Genomic DNA, 11709 nt, shown 5'->3' with positions numbered 1-11709 from the left:
GATTCATCCTATCTGATAAAAGAGAAACATGGTAATTAGCATACGTCCGCTACCCTTCCCATTGGCTAATCAGGGCTATATGCAAATTAACTGCTAGCCAAGATGGCGGCCGGCAGCCAGGCAGCTTGAAACTAACATGAGGCTTGCTTGCTTCAGTGATGGAGGAAACCAACGTTCCCCGCCTGCCTTGCCGGCCTCTGAGCTTGCAGTTTGAAACATTGTTACAAATATAGAAGCGAAACAAAACCCCAGAAACCAGCTTTCAGCCAGCCGGGATCTCAGAGCTGGAGTTGATACAGAGTTTCGATTATAGAACCCAAACAAACCAGATACCTGCTTTCAGCAGCAGAGGCCTCAGAGCTAGAGCCAGAGCTAAAGCTGGCCCAGAATAAAAAAGAAAAAAGAAAAAAAGGAGCGGTTGGGAGCTTCAGTCACGCGTCAGCCTGAAAACAGCCCTCAGCCCCTCACCCAGACTGTCCAGGCACCCCAGTGGGGACCCCCACTCTGAAGGGTGTGTGACCAGCTGCAAACAGCCATCATCCCCTCACCCAGGCTGGCCAGGCACCCCAGTGGGGACCCCCACCCTGATCCAGGACACCCTTCCGGGCAAACCAGTGGGCCCCCACCCATACACCAGGCCTCTATATAGTAAAAGGGTAATATGCCTCTCAGCAGCAGGATCAGCGGAGCCGCAAGGCCTCCTGGCACCAGGATCAGCGTGACAGGGGGCCATGCCCAAAGCCCCTAATCGCCCTGTGGCTCTGTGTGTGACAGGAGGCGGGGCCACAACCTCCCTATCCACCCTGTTCTGTTCCTGACAGGGGAAGGCGCCCCAACCCCCTGATCAGCCCTGCTCTGTGTGTGACAGGGTGCGGCGCCCCAACCCCCCCAACCCCCACAGGCCCTGCTCTGTGTGTGACAGGGTAGAGCCATAACCTCCCCATCGCCCTGCCCTGAGTGTGAGAGTGGCAGCGCCCCAACCCCCTGATTGGCCCTGCTCTGTGGGTGATAGAGGGTGGTGCCCCAACCCCCTGATCCGCCCTGCTCTGTGTGTGACAGGCGGCGGTGCCCCAACTCCCCTATCGGCCCTACTCTGTGAGTGACAGGGGGGAACTCCCCAACCCCCTGATCGACCCTGCTCTGTGCATTACAGGGCACAGAGCCCCAACCTCCCTGATGGGCCCTGCTCTGTGCGTGACAGGGGGCGGTGCCCCAACCCCCCAATCGGCCCTGCTCTGAGCCAGACCAGGGGCTGCACCTAGGGATTGGGCCTGCCCTCTGCCACCTGGGAACAGGCCTAAGCCAGCAGGTCGTTATCTCCCGAGGGGTCCCAGAGTGCGAGAGGGCGCAGGCCGGGCTGAGGGACCCCCCTTCCCCCTGAGGGCACCAATTTTTGTGCACCAGGCCTCTAGTATATTAATAAATATACTAGGTGTTAATTATAGCAAGTATTTTTGGAAGTTACTATGTGCTATATTAGGTGCTTTGGATGACTAAGTCATTTAATCATTATAGGAACCCCATGAGGTAGGTATTATTATTATTCTTATTTTCCAGATGGTGAAACTAAGAATCAGGATGGTAAGAAAATTATTCAGTTACACAGTTATTAAGTAACAGAACCATGATTAAATTTAGACAATATAACTTTTAACCACTATAATACATTGTCTTTAAGAAGGAATGTAAAAGTTACTAACATATATCTCCTGTTAACAATTTATTGATAAATTACTTTATAGCCTTTCCTTGCATTATGCCAGGCATGGAAAAATGTTAAATCAGGAAACACTTATGTTTTATACAGATATGTAAGTGATCGATAATGGATTTGAAGATCCTAATAGTGTTCATCTGATGGTACAGGGAAAGCCAAAGGAATAAATCTCCAATGACAGAGTTTCAGACACTATCACAGGATAGTGTATCAGATAGAGTGAGGGTGGAAACCACTGATGAACACAAGTAATTTGAGTGGATTTTAATAAAGGGTTTATTTACAAAGTAGTATGCATGCTATAGCAAAACCAAAAGGGATAGTGCAGGATTGTGGGGCCAGTAACATGGGGGTGGGGGTGAGACAGTCAGTTACCTCCCTAGGTCTGAAAGGGCAAGGGGAAGGAACGGAAAATGAAATTTGGATAGAGCAAGAGCTATGTGGAGAGAGCAACCTGATAGGAGCTGTGACCTTTAGTCTAGGGCAGAGCCACCCCATGGTGTCTGCAGAGGAAAAGCCGAAATAAAGCCCTTATTCTCTCCACACCTGCTGACCTCTTACCAGGCCCATTAATCAAAGCTAATCCAAAGCCAGAGGACAAGGGGGGCCCTGTTTATATGTTCCATCCTGCTCACTCTCCTGGAACACAGGGCAGGTAGCGCATGGATGTAAAAGATAAATGGAAGATACCTAGTACAGATGGTAATATAGAGGATTAAAATTTTTTCCCATAGCATCCATTAAGTCACATCACTCTTCTTCCATATAAGGCCAACTTTGCTCTCAGTAGAGCTAAAATGACAAGGAAATAGAAATTTAAAAAGCAGTCCATGACCTGGGTCTCAGCTTAACTATGTCCCAGTAAATACTCCCCGTAATGTTACAGATTCTCTAAGTACCTTCAGACCCATCCCATGCCACACTTGGAAGATGAGTGAAGCCTCGAGGTTCTCACAAGAAGGGTGCTATTAAAATTCAAGGCACTGAATAAGCATCATTAAAATGATGCCTCTGGCCTTCACTCTGATTCCTGAGCCAAGGTGCAGTGAATATAGATAGGTACAACTAGTTCTCTTCCTGGGTCCCATTATGTTGGGGATGTTGTGGAATAGCTCTGCTAATGCACAACATTCTTCTTATGCACAGTTCAAGCACAAAGGAAGTTTCAACCTCCAACTGTTTGTCACACAAAGAGGCTGCTCGTGTACCTGGTGAACAGAGTGACGCTGGCCTGGCACAAATTAAATTGGCTGATGCTTTTTAAGTTCTGCTAGATGGCTCTGTGTTATGGTTGCCAATTTTAACACCTGGAAAATCAGAAAAGATATTGTCAAATGTTAATGAAAGTTGCACACCTTAAATCCCCAGTATCCAAATGAATATTTACTCCAGCTCTTCATCTGCTGGGATCTGAACATTCCATCTTGATTAGGTCTCAATTCCTTCTGCTGAATTTTATATTGCTGAAATTAATAATGCCAATAATTATATAATCATTCAGGGATACTAATAATGACTGTCAGGCATAACATTTTGAGAAGGTTGGCTGAGGAAAGATGAGGATATAAGACAAAGGATATAAAGCTATCTTAGTAGAAGCTTAGAGGAAATTGAACATGGCTTTAGAAATGATTTCAAATGATGGAGCTTTTGGAAAAAGGATCTTAAAGAGACAAAAACTTTTCAATCAGTGAGTCTTATTATTGATGGTTTAATTACATCTAATTTACTTCATTGAATACCAGACCTTCTATTTACATTTAAATAATTTATGAGAAAGTCAATGTTTCAGAACCAGAGATATATTTTCCTTATGAATTACCTACAAAAAGGATTTATGTTGTTTATTTTGTCTACCTTTCTAGTGACTAGAGCAGAAAACTGAATGAAATAATGGTTAAGATCATTGTTTAGGAATCAGACACTGTCAGGGTTCTGTCATTTATTTTCTGTTTGAACTTGGCAAGTTCTTCAGTTCCTCTGTGTATATTTCTTGTTTGTACCATCAGAGTGACTACTTTGCCTCCTTAAAACCTCATGCATGTTAGGAGAGACGAAACATAGAAAATGCTTGGCTCAGTGTCCGGCACATAGCAAATATTCAGCCAATGGTAGTTTGCTTTTATCATGTTTTGATGCTTTTATAATTCAGAACCTAGAATTACTCTATGAATAGAAAGAATAATGATTTTCTTTTGTCCTGGGACAGGGGATATATAAGATGAGCCTGGAACATTTTATTGGGTCAGAAAGTAAGATAGTGCTCAGAAAATAAAAGGATGAGGGTATGTCAAAGGGACACAGGACCTAATCAGAAAAATCTAATAACCAAAGCTAGAAAGATTTGTGAAACATAATCAATAATAAAGAATTTTATTATAAGGCAAAGCATAAAATAAATCTCTACCAGTTCACACTGATATAGATCATTGATTAAAGAAATAAGTGTGGGAGGAGAGGCAACACTTCCTTACAGTAAAATTACAAATACTTTTGGTAGATACTACCCTTTCCCCAATTACTGCAGTCTAATATTGAGAAAAACACCAGACAAAACAAAATTGAGGTGTTTTCTGCAAAATACATGGTGACAACTCCATAAAACTGTCAAGGTCATTAAAAAAAAGAGAGAGAGAGAAAGGAAAAGAAAATCACAAAGAAAAGCCTAAAGAGACAGGATGACTAAATGGGATGTGGTATCTTAAATGACAGCCTGGAACAGGACAAGGACATTAGATAAATCTAAGGTCATTTGCACAAAGCATGAACTTTATGTCATAATAGTTTATTAACAATGGCTTACAAGTTGTGACAAAACTACCATACCAATATAAGATGCTAACAGCAGGCAGAATTAAGTCTGAGATTTATATGAACTCTTTATACAATTTTTTTTGCAATTTTTGTACATCTAAAAGTATCCTAAACTTTAATAGTTTTTTAAAAAAATCTAGATACTTGCTGTTTCTAGTCCAGTGTGCAAGAAGCTTAGAAGTCACCACTCCATCCTGACAACAAGTAAAAGCTGAACAAACCAACACACACACACACACACACACACACACACACACACAAACACACACACTTCTTAGATCCATCAAAGAAGTAAGGTCACAGAGCAAACCAATGCATTAAGATGGAAAGGTAGGCGGACACAGAGAATCACAATTTATAGAGCAGAAAGGCATGAGCAGGAACTTTTGTGGGAACCAGTGCCAGGGTAGGAAAACATGAACTGCAGTGGACAAATTGGTACAGACTCAGTGTGGATGACTCTGAGCTTTAGGACTCCAGGGACCCAATCCTAGGGGACTCCACACTTCTGTTAGATTTACCTAGAAGAGCACAGGTCCCCACAGTGAATATTAGGAAAAAATCCTTTTATGTTTCAGGCTTGGGGAGAGAGAGGGAACCATATTTGAAATACAGCAGAGCATGTTTTCCTTCCTAACAAGACACAATCTAAGTAGCAACTATTTTACTACAATGTGGTCTGCTGGGATTTTACCAGAGCCTAAGCGATCTGGGGAATGGAAACACTCAAGTCCAGGTAGCTCTGCCTTCCACATGGGAGAAGGGAAACACCCAGTGTCAGCTCACTGTAACCTTCCTGTGGGGAAAGGACATACACAATTCCAGGCATGTCCAGCCATCACATCCCACCGAAGGGTAGGAGGGCAGACTGAGGACTCTGCTAAAGTCCGCAGTCCAGGGGCACCAACTCCCCATTAGACTGAGAGCTAATCATGGGACTAGTGAGCACTCACCCTCCACCCACACCCTATGACTACATTCTCAAAGGCTCATTTATGTTAGTTTCCTTTGCTCAGTACATCATTTCCAGCTTTGAACACAAAAATCACAGGACATACTATGAGGTGGAAGAAAAAAAAAACACCTTTGAAGAGACTGAACAAGCATCATCAATGCTGAACTAGAGTCATCAATGGCAGGAATGTTGCAAGTATCAGAGTAGAATTTTTTTAAAAACAGTGATTAATTTGCTAAGGGTTGTAATGGAAAAAATGGACAACCTGTAAGAACAGAGGATGATAATGTAAGCAGTGACATGGACTTCTAAGTAAGAATAAAAAACAGAAATGAAGAATGCCTTTGACAGGCTGATTAAGAGACTAGATGCAGCAGAAGAAAACTCTGAGCTTGGGGAAATTGTACCAGATTACATTCCTGTAAAATAGCTTCCACTTGGGGCCTGTCAATAGAAACCTCCAAAACTGAAAAGCAAAGACTGTAAAAACCACAACAGAATGTCTAAGAACTGGGGTAACTACTAAAGCTACAACACATGCATAATGGGAACACCAGAAGGAAAAGAAAGAAAGGAATAGAAAAAAATATTTGAAGCAATACTGACTGAGAAATTTATTTGCTGCCAAAAGACCTGCCTTGCAAGAAATATTAAAAGTTCTTCAGAGAGAAGGAAAATAATATAGCTTAGAAATTTGGATCTACATAAAATAAAGGAAGAGTAACAAAGAAGGAATAAGTGGAGGTAAAAATAAAAAAAACAAACATTTTTCTTTTATTTCTAATTGATGTAACAATTATTTGTTTAAAATGATAATAGCAACTATGTATTTAATTTTATGCATAAATATGAATGAAATGAAGAATCTGGAATATTTTGTGATTATAAAGTACTTTCACTGCCTGTGAAATGGTATGTTGACATTTGAAAGCAGACTTGTATTATTTGTAAATGGATATTACAAACTCCAGGGTTGTCACTAAAGAAAATTAAAAAGAAGTATAATTGTTATGCTTAGAAATGAAAGAAAATGGAATCATATAAAATGCTCCATTAAGATCACAAAAGGTAAAAATGTGTGCAAGACAAAAATAGGAACAAAGGAAACAAAAAGAAAAATGCAACACACATGGTAGATATTAATCCAGCAATACTAATAATCACTTGAAACATCAATGGTCTAAATATACCAATTAAAATACTGAGATTGTCAGAGTGGATGAAAAAAAAACCCAACTATAAGTTGTCTATAAGAAACCCACATTAAATATAAAGGCACATATAGATTAAAGTAAAGGAATGAAGAATATATCAACCTAACACTGATCAAAACAGATCAGAAGTAGCTATATTAATTTCAGACAGAAGGGACTTCAGAACCAGGAAAGTTTTTAGGGATAAAGAGGTACATTCCATAATGATAAAGGGGTAAATATTTTGAGAGGATACAACCACCTTTACTATGTATATGCATAACAACAGAGCATCAAACTAAGTAAGATAAAAACTGATATAATAAATAAACAAACAAACAAATAAATAAATAAATCCACTATCATAGTTGGAGTTTTCAATATCCCTCTATCAGAAATGGACAGATACAGCAGGTAGATAATCAGTAAAGTAGACTCAAGAGCATCATCAATCAACTGGATATAATTGACATGTATACACTACTTCACTCAAAAATAGAGCATACGCAATCTTCTCTGCCTCTGGACTTGAACTTCAAGCATTTGTTAGTATTTTTTCACACCCCTCCATACACTTAGGTTGGAGAGAACTGCTAGAGTGTGCTGGAGTTGGGCGTTTCCCTTCCCCATGAAGAGGGCTAGAGCTGACCTGAGTTAGGTATTTCCCTTCCCCCGGTCAGCTAGGCTGAGAATAACCCATCACGTCAGGTTCTGGTTAACTAGTTTTCCCTGAAGGCTGATCTTTTTAAGAAGAATAGAGCTCTCTGGAGTATTTCAAAATGATCCCCCCCCCCCACTTCCAGAAGCATGCGTTGAGTTTTCTCTAATATATATTGTGAGAATCTGGCCTAGCTCAGGATTTAAACTTACAAAATATGGGGGCCTCCCTTTGACAGAGCAACTGAAGTTTTAACTCTCAGAGTGAGCACACAGCAATTCATCAATTACAGCTCAGGTTTTCCCATCTTGGCTCAGGTTCCTGAGGCAGTTTCTGCTCATCAGCCTGTGCTCTAGTAAGCTGTCACTCCCACACCTGCAGGTCTCTCTCTAACCTTGGGGGCAACAGTTTGCCCTGTGTCCTTCCCTTTCTTACAGATCCAGGAAGACTTAACTTTTCAGTCTGTTCAGCTTTTTACTTGTCAGGAGTAAGTGGTGACTTCCAAGCTCCTTACCTGCAGCACCAGAAACCTTCGCTTTGACCATGTAGTAAGAGCAGAGGACACTGATGGAAAGCGTCTGTGCCTTTTGCTCTCCTCCTGTGGCACTCAGTTGGATACCCTGCTTTTCTAGAAGTTCTACTTCTATAAAAAGTCTTCTCTGCTTTCCATGAAGATTAACCACAGTTCCTTACATTATCTCAGTGCGGTGTCACATCAAATTCTTTATTTTGTTGTTGTTTGTTAATCCTCACTCAAGAATATTTTTCCATTGATTTTTAGAGAAAGTGGAAGGGACAAAGGGGGAGAGGGAGAGAGAAAGGGAGAGAAAGAGAGAGAGAGAGAGAGAGAGAGAGAGAGAGAGAGAGAGAGAGAGAGAGAGATATCTGTGTTTCTGGGGCTGGGGATCAAATCTGCAACCCAGGTACATGCCCTTGACCGGGAATCCAACCCATGACCCTTTGGTGGGCAGGCTGATATTCCAAACTACTGAGCCACACCTGCTAGGGCCATCTTCATTTTTTAAAAATATGCGTGTTTTTTTAATTGATTTGAGAGAGTGAGAGAGAGAGAGGAAGGGAGAGAGATAGAGAGATAGAAACATAGACTAGAGAGAAACATCATCCATTGGCTCCCTCCTGCATGCCCCCTACTTGGGATTGAGCCCGCAAGCAACCTGGGCATGTGTCCTGGCCAAGAATGGAATGGTGACCTCTTGGTTCCTAGTTGGCCCTCGACCACTGAACCACACTGGCTCAGCCATCTTCATTTTTGACCCTCTTATTCTAGCTGTCACAGCTCACTTCACTGTCAGCTAACAACTTGGAATCTGGAAACCAGTTTTTTACCATTGTCACTTCATTTTCTTCTTGTGTATGAAAAACAAAAAAAGAGAATATAACTTGATGGATTTTTTCTAGCCTCTAAATCAGGGGTGGGGAACCTGTTTTTCTGCCAAGGGCCATTTTGATATTTAAAATATAATTCACAGGCCATAAGAATTATCCATTTAAAAACAAGCCTGCTATATTTGGTCAAACTTAATTAACTCACCCCCAATGGCTTGGGAGGGCGACACCAAATGATTTCAAGGGCTTTATTCATCCCTTGGTCCTGACGTTCCCCATCCCTGCTCTAAATAAAAGAAGCAATGCTGCTTCCCTCTGTTAGCAATCTTGATGCTTTTGTTGAACCCTTAAATAGATCTCCTACTTTAGTCTCAGGAAGTTCTCTTGAGCATGAATATTCCAATTTTCAAGGCATATAAAAATAGCTTAAATTTAAAACATAATTCCTGGGCGTATAGTGTAGTTTTGAGGAAATATGTTGACATTGGGGTGTAAAGTTAGAGACCAGTAGTTATTATGAGCCTACTGTGTGTGAGGCATTGCACTGAGTACTTTATTATGATATTTCTTTATTTCTAAAAAAATATCTATTCCCACTTTTCAAATAGGGTATTTGAGACTTAAAGGGATTTAACAACTTATTAAGCTTTAAGTGGTGAATTCAAAGCCACCTACTTATACTCAAAACACGAAGTTCTTTTTAGTATACCATATTCCATTCCAAAATAATTGTAAGTCTATCCATCTAAAGATGTACTATAATACTGCATGTTTTTTTTTCCATATCAGTTTTCTCACACATGATAGCAGGGAAAACTACAGATGTTGAAAAAATAGGTAGAGGAAGATATACACAAGTGGAAGAGTTTACTGTGTTCATGGATTGGTAAATTCAACATCATTAAAATGTCCACACTACCCAAAGCAATCTATAGATTCAATGAAATCCCTACTAAAACACCAAAGGCATATTTTAAAGACCTAGAACAAATATGCCAAAAATTCATATGGAATCAAAAAAGACACCGGATAGCCACAGCAATTTTGAGAAAGAAGAATAAAGTTGGAGGGATCACAATACCAGATATCAAGTTATACTACAAAGCCACTGTACTCAAAACAGCCTCGTACTGCACAAGAACAGGAACATAGACCAATGGAACAGAACAGAGAACCCAGATATTGACCCAAGCCATTATTCTCAATTAAATATTTGACAAAGGAGGCAAGAACATACAATAGAGTCAAGAGAGTCTTTTCAATAAATGGTGTTGGCAAAATTGGACAGATAAATGCAAGAAAATGAAATTAGGCCACCAACTTACACCATACACAAAAATAAACTCAAAATGGACAAAGGACTTAAACATTAGACATGAAACCATAAAAATCTTAGAACAAACCATTGGCAGCAAAATCTCAGGAATCTCTCATAGCAATAGGTTTCTGATACATCTCCTAGGACAATGGAAACTAAGGAGAAAATAAACAAATGGGACTACATCAAAATAAAAAGCCTCTGCACAGCAAAAGAAACCATAAATAAAATAACAAGAGACCCCACTACATTGGAGAACATATTTGCCAATGATATATCTGATAAAGGGTTCATATCCAAAATTTATAGGGAACTCATACAACTTGACAAAAGAAAGATAAACAATCCAATTTAAAAATGGGCAACAAAAGGAAGATAAATAATCCAATTAAAAATGGGCAAAGGGCCTAAATAGACACTTCTCCAAAATGGACATCCAGAAGGCCAAAAGGCATATGAAAAAATGCTCAAAGTCACTAATCATCCGAGAGATGCAAATCAAAACGACAATGCGGTGCCATCTCACACCTGTCAGAATGGCTATCATCAACAAATCAACAAACCACAAGTGCTGGCGAGGATGCGGAGAAAAGGAAACCTCATGCACTGCTGGTGGGAATGCAGACTGGTGCAGCCACCGTATAGAAGAGTATGGAGTTTCCTCAAGAATTAAAAATGGAACTTCCATTTGACCCAGTAATCACACTTCTAGGAATATACCGTAAGAAACCCGAAATACCAATCAGAAAGAATATATGCACTCCTATGTTCATAGAAGTGTAATTTATAATAGCTAAGTTTTGGAAATAGCTTAAGTGCCCATCAGCAGATGAGTGGATTAAAAAACTATTATACATCTGCACAATGGAATACTATGCAGCTGTAAAAGAGAAAGAACTTTTACCATTTGCAACAGCATGGTTGGACCTGGAGAACATTATGTTAAGCAAAATAAGCCAGTTGGACAAAGATAAGTATCACATGATCTCACTCATTTGTGGGATCTAATGAACACCATAAACTGATGAACAAAAATAGAACCAGAGACATAAAAGCAGACTGTCAAATCTCAGAGGGATGGCAGGGGTGGGTGGGTTGGTGGGAAGTGATCGACGAAAGACCTTGTATGCATATATACATAACCCATGGACACAGACAATAGGGTGGTGAAGGCCTGGCGTGGGGGGCAGGGGTGGTCTGGTGAGGTCAATGGGAGAAAAAAAGGAGATATATGTAATATTTTCAACACTAAAGATTAAAAAAAATAAATTATCAGAATTTGGAAACTCAAAAAAAATTGTGTCCACTTAGTACAATCTCATTTGTTAACCTAAATTGTGATGCAGTCCAACCTGAGGATTGTATTTTTCATGACAAGAAAATCATAGTTATCATTTATGGAAAGTGCTCACCCATTTGGAAATTTTGCCCCATCAGTCAAATAACAGCATTAATGGCTACCATTTATAGTGAGAATCTTCTATGAATCAGTCACTTTGTATTCATCAACTAATAAATTCACAACAACCTTCCATGATAAAGATTATTCCTGCCACTGCCCTGGCCAGTGTTGCTAAGTGGTTAGAGTGTCAGCCTGAGCAATGAAGGGTTGCAGGTTTGATTCCTGGTTAAAAGAACATGCCTAAGTTGCATGTTCGATTCCTAGCCCTGGCCGGGGCACGTGTGGGGGGCACCCAATCGATGTGT

The sequence above is a fragment of the Myotis nattereri genome, assembly GCF_964212035.1.
Source record: "Myotis nattereri genome assembly, chromosome: X".
NCBI lineage: Eukaryota > Metazoa > Chordata > Mammalia > Chiroptera > Vespertilionidae > Myotis > Myotis nattereri.
The sequence above is the reverse complement of the archived record's forward strand: the minus strand, read 5'-3'. Positions refer to the sequence as shown.